The following is a 10786-nucleotide window of genomic DNA, read 5'->3' on the forward strand; positions in this document are numbered from 1 at the left end:
TCCACAGAGCACTTCAGAGAACAGAGACTCACGTCTTACTCCTGCTTTGGCTCAGCTCTCTGCACTTGGCTGACAGTGAAGGCAGGAGAGCAGAGTAAATTCTGCAAATCCTTGGAAAGTGAAACAGTTGATGTTAAGAGGAGAAGCATTTTAGGGAAGACTCCCCTTTTGTCTTTGCTTCTCATTATTGTTCAATTTATTTAATATTTTTTCTTTATGTAAGAGGCAATAAATGATCTGGACTAAACAAGTAGTGTGTTTACTTTTCTATCATAGGATTTACAATCCATATAAACATATAGTCAATATATACTCTCTTTTAGGTCTGTAGTCTCTAAATTTTATCAGTGTGTTAAGAGCTGGATGTTTTGCCCCAAGAAAGATTCTATTAGGCCTGCAAATTACCCAGCTCAGTAATTCCCATTTCTAGAAAGGGGAAGGTCTTACTTGCTTCCCTCCTCTGCCTTTAGCATTTCCTCCTTACCTCTACTCCTTCTACTTCCTTTTCTCTCATCCTACCTTGTGGTGCTCGTTAGATCCTTTAACAAAAAAATAAAAAAATAAAAAAAATGCAGCTGGGTTGGTTTTTTGCCAGCTGAGTCAGCTGAATAAACTGAGGGTCCTAGTGATGGCACAACAGAAAACAAGTGAGAGGATGGGAACAGAGAAAAGGACCACAAACTTTTAGTCAATGACAAAAGCTTAGACAGTGAGCTTGATACTCAGCTCACCAGAATGCTGAACCTACCCCAGCTTCCCTAAAGTTTTAGGTAGGATCTGGGCCAACTGAGCTATTTGTCCAGAGACATCTCTTTATATCTCAACCATGTTCTTCACTACTATCTTTTGGCAGAAGGGTGACAATGAAACACAGGTATCTACTTAATTGTATGTTAAAAATACAGAAAGTTGCTTGAAATGAATGTCAAGAAAAGCATCTGAAGAGCAAAATCTTATGAAAATACTGATTTCTGCTTAAAGGGTGAATTTGCATGTCAAGAGGAAGAAACGGATCAATAAATTATTTGATTCATCCTGTCTGCAGTTATTCACTGACACTTGATAGACTCCCCTTTCAGCAGTTATTCCGAAATTACAGAGAGATTTATGGATTTTGTAGCCAGTTTGATTGCTCATATTCATCAGTTACTGCTGAGAGCTGAATAAGAATCAGTGATGATCAAAAAATGCCTAAAGAGGCTACAAGAACATGGGCATTTATCTTCATGTGTGCAGACCAGGAACAAAGTGAAGTATGTCATGACCTCTGACAGCATTTGTGGGTGAATATATTTATTTTTTTTTAATAAGTAAAGATTTTATTTTTTTCATGGTCCATGTCTCTGATATCTTGCTGGTCCCCCTCTCCTCCACACTCCAGGTGAAATCTTTTGAACTTCTATTCTCAGGTCTACCTCTTTTTTCCTACAAATATTTTCTAATTACAGCTCTGAGTTCTCTCAAAAGCATTTTCTTTTTTTTAAGCCATCTAGATCCTTCTTACTATCTTTTTTTCAGTTACATTTTCTGGGCTATTATATGAAAGATATTTGGACAAATACATTTCTATTTTATCAAGCTCTGCAAGTAGAGCTGTTCACTCTCTTGTACCTACAGAAGGGCTCTGAAGGCACTTTATGTGCTGCACAATAGCACTTTCCTTGCAGTTCTTCCAAGCTGCCTATATTCAGGTGAAAGTATTGAAATAACCAGTGGGAGTGGGAAGAAACAGAGACAAAAAGTCACTGACTGCCCCAGCCACTCCATGTCTGCTCAGATGATGTTTGCAATGGAAGTTATCTGTGCTGCTCACCAACTGATCCAAGCCCTTCCTACACCAGGCCCTTCCCCTCTACCTGTAGCAGGGGGTCAGAAAAGGTTCAGCAAGAAGGATACAGGGTGGAGAGGAACAGCCACTGGCAAGCAGACCAGTTCTGAGGCCACTGCAAAGAAGAAGGAGCAACTGTTCAGCCAGGCCTCCAGGAACTTGTCCTAAATTCTTATAGAGTGGGAACGTTTGAAACTTGCAAACTAGTCGTGGGGTTGATGGAATGAGAGAATCATAGAATCATAGAATCATAGAATCAGCTGGGTTGGAAGAGACGTCAGAGATCATCAAGTCCAACCCTTGATCCACTACTGCTGCGGTTACTAGATCATGGCACTGAGTGCCACATCCAGTCTCTTTTTAAATATCTCCAGGGACAGAGAATCCACTACTTCCCTGGGCAGCCCATTCCAGTGTTTGATCACCCTATCCGTAAAGAAATTCTTTCTAATATCCAACCTAAACCTCCCTTGGCACAACTTGAGACCGTGCCCTCTTGAGAGCAACAAACGTGATGGAAAGGCCCAGTCTATAAGGGCATTCAGCAGGGGAAAGAGAAACACTCACAAACCCTTTTATTTCTCATGTTTAGCATTCTGCATTTTCTGGGGTTTTCTTTTGATTTGGTTTCATTTTTGGGGTTTGCTTTTGGTTTCTTTTTTTTTGGCTTGTTTTTGTTTTCGTTTTGGCTTTTTTTGTTGTTGTTGTTGGTTTTTTCTTTGTTTTTTTAAGGTAGTTTTTCTAGTTTCTTTTCCAACAACCCCAAAATATAGAGTTGAAATGCCCTTCAGGTATTGTCACAATGTATTTCTTCTTTTGTGTAAACTCAAGTATTACATTGCCATGTTCCTTTAGCCTGGCCTCATTCTGTAGGTAGCCAAGACCAGTAAAGCATTGGTTTTTTACTATTTTTCCCTGTTCTGCAGCACAAGTGGACCCAAAACAGTCCAGAAAATGAAGAAACCTAAAGTAAATTTATGATGGACATCTCCAAACATCAGGCTTTTGTACAGCTGACCTTACATTCAGGAGCAAGATCAGTTTCAAATAAATAAAAATTTTCAGAAGCTGAAAAATACAGCTAGATTCCTCATTCCATAAGTGCTCATCTTCCAGTTCACCCTCTAAAACCCATAACTCTATTTTTCTTCTGTCCCATTACCTTTGGGTGTCTTTCTTTGCCTCCACTGCTCCCATGACCAGGAACATTTTTTCTTCTTTTAGCAGAGTGGTTGCTTTGCTGAGACCACTCACAGACTTTTGAATGGCTGTCCCAGTGTCTCCTGGCTCCAGCAGTCCCCTGATGTGTTTTGGCAGCAGGGAAACAAAGGGAAGTTGCCTACAAAAAAGATATTGTTTGGTGTTCCCTGGATTGTAGGGGTATAAAGCAAGGGTGCAGTGCTCTTAGGTACCTCCAGCTGTCTCTGTGCTGTCCTCTAGATGATTTATTCTTTGCTGCTGCAGATGCTGTGCCTGCCATAGCTGGCAAACAACCTCTATTGACTTTGTGTAAATGTTTTCCAGGTGCCAATCATTTCAGACATTTTGATCATTCAATTTTGCTTAGCTCCAATACAGTAAATTTCCATGCAAATGTGCACCTTAAACCACATCAGTGGTTGCATTGACTTCAGTGGATTTCACACATGTGGGTGTTTTGGGCACAAGGGAAAAAAAAATATATTTTTTGGTATCAAAAATCTTTGGACTTAGGACATTTGTTTAACAGATTTCCTCTGTTAGCAAGGAAAGTTTTAAGACAACCACACAGAAAGGTAGACTAAATAAATGCTCACCTGTGTCTCTCAAGATGCCCATACATCTAGCCAGCCCCATTATTCTTTTTTATTGATATTATATATACTGAAGTATGCAACAATTTATTCCATTTTTTTTCCATTCTTGCAGTGCTGCCAGAGCATACAACGAGCCACTACATAAAAGTGTCACTTGTGGCAATTCACATATTGTGCACGTATCTGAGAAATTACTGTACAAGCAAAAGCAAATAGAACATGTGGAGACTGGAGAGATGCTACATTGCTGTTCTCATGGCAAAGCAGAAAAAGATAGCGTTGTGCTTCTGAAATTATTGATCTGATTAGACCTACACAGTGTCTCTCACATGTTCAGCTGCAACAGCACGATTACAACAGAACAAGATAACAGCAACCACCGTGGCACAGCAGTTACTTCAGAAACACCCTGAAGTGCATTACATCTTTTACACACTGACTTTTGACAACCTACTCCACACGGCAAGTAAAGCTGAAAATTAAGTTTAACCCTTTTGACAGCTAACAAAAGCAAGGTGGGCAGAACACATACACTGGAGGAGGCCACCAAGAAAGCCCCAGCTGCAGCTGATGTGCAGACTGGGGAGTTCTTTGTGTCTTGCCCCGGGCAAGACTCACTGCACCCCCTCTGAGCTCTGCTCTGGTGGGATGCAGAGCCCACTCAGAACACGCGGGGTGGCTCACGGGCTGAGCTGCCAGGAGGAAGGGTCTGAAAGCTGAAATGGAGGGAAGGCTGAACCAGCCATAGGGCTGGGAGGGAGCTGAGAGAACATCATACTGCCAGGGAGTCATCTTAAACCTTTTGATTGAACAGGTCATGTGTAAAACTAGCACTCCAGGCATGGGGCTGTTGAAAAAGCAAGGTTTAAGAAAGATTTCTCAGGTCTGAGAGATCTAAAATGTTTTGCTGTCGTTTTTCTACACTTCACATTTAATTTGAATTGTCCAGAGGGAATGAAAATTGAATAGAAGCATTTTTGTTCATTATTCAGTTACTGGGTTGTTTGGGGTTGTCTCTATTTTGTTATATTTTTTTAATTAGGGAGTTATATTCTATGACTAGAGGCAGATGCAGGTGTTCTTAGAATTTTATTTTGCAAAAATTAAAATAAACCAAAATATAACCAAATCAGAATTCCTCTGAAATACAATATGAAATAGCTGAATAGCTTATTAATATTTTTAAATCAATCACTTTTTCCATATGATTACATTTTGATGCACTTTTACTAACGCATACTGAGGAGACTGTTTTGGAAAATAAAGTAAAATAACGTAGCACCAACCCAGTAAATTAATAGATTGTATTTAATGTTGATAGGTAATGCACTTGTTTTAAAACAAGACTTTAGAAAGAGAATTAAGACAATATTTGGAGTATTTGATTTAAAACAATGCCATCATTAGCCAAATATGAAAACAGGTTACAGCTTTATAATGTGTTGATGTATTTAGATATATCTAAATATATTTAGATGATTCCTTCATGAGTTTAAATGTCACTGCTTGAGATTTAAACAGTAGGGTAAAGGAAAACTTTGAATCTTTTCTAATAAAACATTTGTCAGCCTCCATAAAGAGACATTCCTAGTACATTCCTTTCACCCTCTTAACAGAATACTTTAAACTAAATAGCTGTAGGTAAGTGTTTCAAAATTAATTTAAAAATGAAAAGTACTTTTGTGATGGTAAATCTTTAATATTAAGGGAGATACTAATCAAAACACCTTAAAGTTGAATTAGTTTCTCTTTTCTGTTTTTGAGACTTGTCTTTAGTTTTCCTGTCCAGGGCTAAAACTTCACCGAGATGCTTTCCCAGTGCATATTTTAGATCATATCCATGTCATATAGGAGCAACCAACAATGTCATAGAAGAGCCTGGGAAAAATGTTCTGATGTGACTCTCTCAAAGGTAAATACCTGAAATCAGGACTTCTGTGTTCTTCTACTCACTGTCTAAGAAAATTTCTACTCTGGATTAAAATGATTAACACATCATTTTAATTTTTGAGGGCAATTTAATAGAATCCTTATCTTAACTCGTGTTCATTCGTCAGGTCCTTAGCAGTTCCAAGCATATTAGGCTATCAGGAAGTTCTCTGGGAAATGTGTGCTGTGCTTTCCTAAATTAAAATAAGAAGTTGGTCGATACCACTGACTGTGGAACCATTATTGTTTGCAGATCTAACAAAGGAATAAATGTTTTTACTGTCAGCTCATTCAACTATTGGCTAATCCATCCCTCTATAGAATGTGCTTGCTTTAAATCCTGGAGATTAGTCTAGACCCAAACAATACACCACAGAAATTAAACGTATTTAAAATAATTAAGATCAAAAATACCATATCCAGATGAATTCATCGCCACAGAAACAACCCAACTTGTCACCTTTTCAAGCAAATCACATAACTGAATGTATATTAAAACAATTTTTAAGTATGATGAGCACTTATTTTTATCCACACACAGAAACAATGTAATTTTAATCTCACCAAAATAAAAGAAAATTGAGCTGTAAAAACATTTAATTAATCAATACAGAGAAAGAAATATTTGTGCACTTCTGACAAGAAATTCCACAGCACTTCCCTGATCGACCCCTTCAAGCATTTGACTACACTCACACTTGGCAAGTTTATACAAACATCCATCCCACATCTCCTCCCAAAAAGAAATAGTAAAACTTGAAGTCATAGGTCCACAGTTTTGCAGGTGGAAATTATATAAAATTATCTTCCCATCACTCCCCTGTCTGTTTCAGCAATTCTCATGTGTGTAAATACAGTATAACCAGTACTTATTCTTTTGTAAAGAAAGGCTTAGTGTAATCCTAATTGGGAAAAACAAGTTATCTGTCAATGTAATAAATAAATAAATAAACAAACAAACAAAAAATCCCTGCTCAGCAACAGAAGTAAATCTAGACTTCCCAAAAAATTTGTTTACTATGAAAAATATACTACTTTATTTAGTTTAAGAATCCCCTCACATACTCATAAACCTCAGCATAACTTTTCATAATTGGCAGGTGACAGTTTCATAAATGTGGGTGTAGATTGGATGCCATGCACATGGCATTGCTGAGTAAGTATTTATCAAGTAATAGAGCAGTCAAAATACTCAGAAGTTTTCATATTATAGGGTATAAAGTAGAAAGAAGTATTAGTAATTTTAAAATGTTAAAAGGGCTGTGGATCTTGACGTTGTCTGTTATGTTCTACTGTGTTAGGTAAATTTCTTTTACAGTATTGTGACAAGTTTCTATTTATCTAGAGGCAACATGCTAGGTGTTTGTTTTTCAGTACCTCCAGGATTTATTTTTTTCGGTGGAAAAAGGAAATGCATTTAGCAAACAGTTAAAGTCATGTTTGTAATGAAGACTCTAAAGGTATATGAAATAATGTACAAAACTCTTATTATAAAATATAAGACATGATGTATGCAAGCACAACTATGCAACTTGTTGTCAACTTTTTCATGGTTAAATAGCTCCTAAAGATGTATCTGATATATTAAGATAGATCTGGAAGAAAAAGCTGCTGCTAGGATTTATAGAGTATTATACAAGTTCAAATAAAGATATGGATTTCAAAGTGTTAGAGGAATATTACTGTAACTTGTTACAGATATAATGAACAGTGCCATTTTTATTGGTTTAGTTACATTATTCTCAGATCATTACCCTGTGAAGAGTAGCAGAACTGCAGAGAGTGTTCATACATTGTGGCCTAACTTAAGTTATCCACTTATACCCCTAATGGACTGTAAGAAGTCAGAACCCGAACCCTCTTGTGATTCTGATAGATTCTCTGATTCAGAGACTTTTTGCATAAGTGGAAATCTGAACCCTGTGCTGTCAAGGTGAAAGCCACCTGGGTACTCCTTCTGTCACCTGTCACATCTATTAAACAAGAAATGGGCACCATCCAGACATTCCAGCAGGATAAGGAAGGAGGTGCCAAGAAAAACCAGCTCACAGTGGGAAATACCTCCCTGGTGAGGGGAAACAGAAAGGGAAAACAAACCTCAGTATCTTTAATCTTTACTGTGTGTGGTTGAACAGTATTTTGCAGAGTTCAACAAAGAAGACAAGAATCCAAAATTTTCCATGCTATTAATCCTGGCAGGATTTTGAGAGCAGGAAGCAACAACGTATTTCCTCTTTTTTTTCACATTTCAGACCAACAACAAATAAAACTTACAGCTAAGAAAATAACGTGACTTCTTCACAATGCAAACACACAACACTGTTTACAAAGTAAAGATCTTTTTGTACTGTTACAGTGCTTAGTATATTGCTTCTCAGATTGTGGTTCTACAAATAACTCCTCATCCTAAAAATTCACCCACGTGCAGGAGCATTGAGTTGAATCTATATCCAGCTGTACCACGTACTGGCAAGGGATCACCTAACCGGGTGTCTTGTATAACACAGTGTTCAGTGGTCTATGCCAGAGGATAAGACTGTCACAGGCAACCAGGCCTGGTTTCAAACTCACATAATTTCTTGTGATCAGTCTTTAGCAAGTTTTTGATCCAAATGCATTACTTTGGCAATTTAGGCCTTCGTGGACTTTGCTTCCATTAATGCCTCAGTAACTTTTTACACTTCCGTAAGCTACATGGCAAGTAAAGCATGCCAGGTGTGCAACACCACTGCTCTTCTTTTATTTTTGACTGGCTACCTCCCTGCTGGTTCTTCTATGAAAAGACAATTTTTCTACGGCACTCTTGAATTTACAGACCCCCATCACATTTGGAATGAGCTGCCTCTTTCCAAGCTGCTTCTCAGATGTATTATCATTATGCAGCTTTGACTAAAGTCCTCCCATTGGAACCTTTCCTAGTTTTGCTATTTTTGCAGAGGAGTGGATGAGGCATTTATACATGAAGATCAAGGGCACATCAATTTACACAGTGCAAATTGGTTTCAGTTTTACTCTTCATCTCCTACTGAGTCATTCTTAGCACCTGTCTGACCTGCCGCTGAGCAATAAGCTGGTGTTTCCACAGAATTACCTAGATAACTCCAAAATCACTTTCCTGCACAGCAGTAGCTACTTCAGAGGCCCCAGATACAGGCAAATGGAGAATTAAGTATTATTTTGTATACTACATCTGAATTACATCTCCTATTTCATAAAATTGTTCTGCTACTTTTAACACTGTATTTTTGATATTTTTGAGACCCAAACATAAGTGCAAACATTATGTTACTATTTACTCCTCTTTGACCTTTTAGGTACCTGGAGTCCTGCTGAGCTACTTCAGCAGCCTCTGTTTTGGTAGCACTGATAATTTTTTCCCTTAGTCTTTACTATTCTATTTTATAAATAGACATATAACATTGAGGGACTTCCACTCTTGAACCAGTGCCTCACTGGTTTTTAAGGTGTTTTTTTTTCAAGACTTTAATGAGGCTCTGTATGCATCACCCTGGCCTTGCCACACATTTTATTTGCAACTTCTGGAACTCTCAGGTGGGTTTGGTCCCACCAATCTGTTGCAGACCCACTTCTGTTGGTGCCTTACTTTGACAGCAGTCCCCAAGGAACCTGCAGAAATGGCCCTGGGATTCAAATTTGTCTAAACACTCTTGCAGTGAAGAAATATTTTTTCTTGTCTTGTAAACTTTCAGATGCTTTCTGCACCATGAGCACACGCTGACCTTTAGGCTTCTTTCACAGGCATCCTGTTTAGAAGAAAACAAAAGCACATTCAGGTTTCCTTGTTCTACATCTTTGACTCATGTGTTACAATTTTTCTACATTTGTCCATTTCTGCTTTCTTAATTTCAACATAAAATATTAATGAGGATGAAGGTAAGGTTTTTTGTTCTTTAGCTCTACTTACACATTCAGTTCAAGGGGAGGATTACCTGTTGCATATTTTACTTCATACCATGGCACCAGTTTCCAACAGAACAAATAGTATCTGTTATCTCTGTTGTCTCAGTTAGAACCAATTATTCCAGTTGTGAAACGTTTGGTTTTTTAAAAATGAGATTTCCAGTTTTAATGGAATCATAGTTCCACTGCTCTTTGCTATTTATTTTCAACACCTTCTCATTTTAACAAAGTCTATTTATCACCTGTAAACATATTTCCCTTCTTACATATCTACATATTACTTTTATTCAGTTCATGTATTTAAATGCCTACTTGCTTTTCAGTTTTAGATGTGTTGTGACAGAAGCCTGGTTTCATTTTGGTTTACATAAAGCCTGAATTTTTTGCTCATACTCCTATGTATGAGCATGAGAGCTATGTATGTAGTATGAGAGCCTAACCTTCTATTTGCATGACACTATTTGCACAGTCATGCACTGAAACAGCGGTTCTTTATCTCTATCTCTCTCTCCCACCCTCTCTGGTCATAGTCTTCCAGGCAAACAGCCCAAAGAGCAACCTAGGGCTAAAGGAAAATCTTTATTCCAAAGGGAAAGTGTATTTTTTCAGTAGTGGAAGGAAGGAGGAAAAACAGTAATAATCTTGCTTCTGTTCACTGCTGCTGCATGAAAGAGCCATATGAAAACAACAAAAGGAAACTGTGAAAGGAAACCTACAAACTACATCCAAAATAAGGCAGTAGCAAACAAAACTTTCCCTTACAATTACGGCCAAGGGATCAGTTTTCTAATCCTGTATAACTAAGAGATCCAGCCACTTAAAGTCCTGATTTCAGCTTTCCTAACATGATCCCCTCTTTTTCACTAGGGATTCTACACCAGGAGGAACTATTTGCCCTTTCATCTTTCCTGATTTGTGCATTGTTTTCACATGAAAACTATTGCCCAGGATGAAATAAGGCAGCTGCAAGACACTCTTACCATGGTTTTCTTCTCCTCATCTGATTTCTATCTGTGCCATGGAAAAACGAAGTCAATCTCACCTGTGGATCTCTCTTGACACACTAAAGATTTTTTATTTTTTTAAAAACCACATAGGAAACAGAACTATTGTGCCCATTTCAGGAGGTGCCACTTTTCATCTGCAAACAGATGACAAGGCAAATGATACTTCAGCATTTGCCTACATAGCTATTAATTATCCACTCACCAGAGAAACGTCTTCCTGTCTGATGATCCTTCAAATGTGTAGCAATTTCTTTTGCAAACTTAGCTATATTCTTCTAAAACCACTTAGGTACAAACCTTTTTTT

This window comes from Calypte anna, chromosome 1, assembly GCF_003957555.1.
Source record: "Calypte anna isolate BGI_N300 chromosome 1, bCalAnn1_v1.p, whole genome shotgun sequence".
NCBI classification, from domain to species: Eukaryota; Metazoa; Chordata; class Aves; order Apodiformes; family Trochilidae; genus Calypte; species Calypte anna.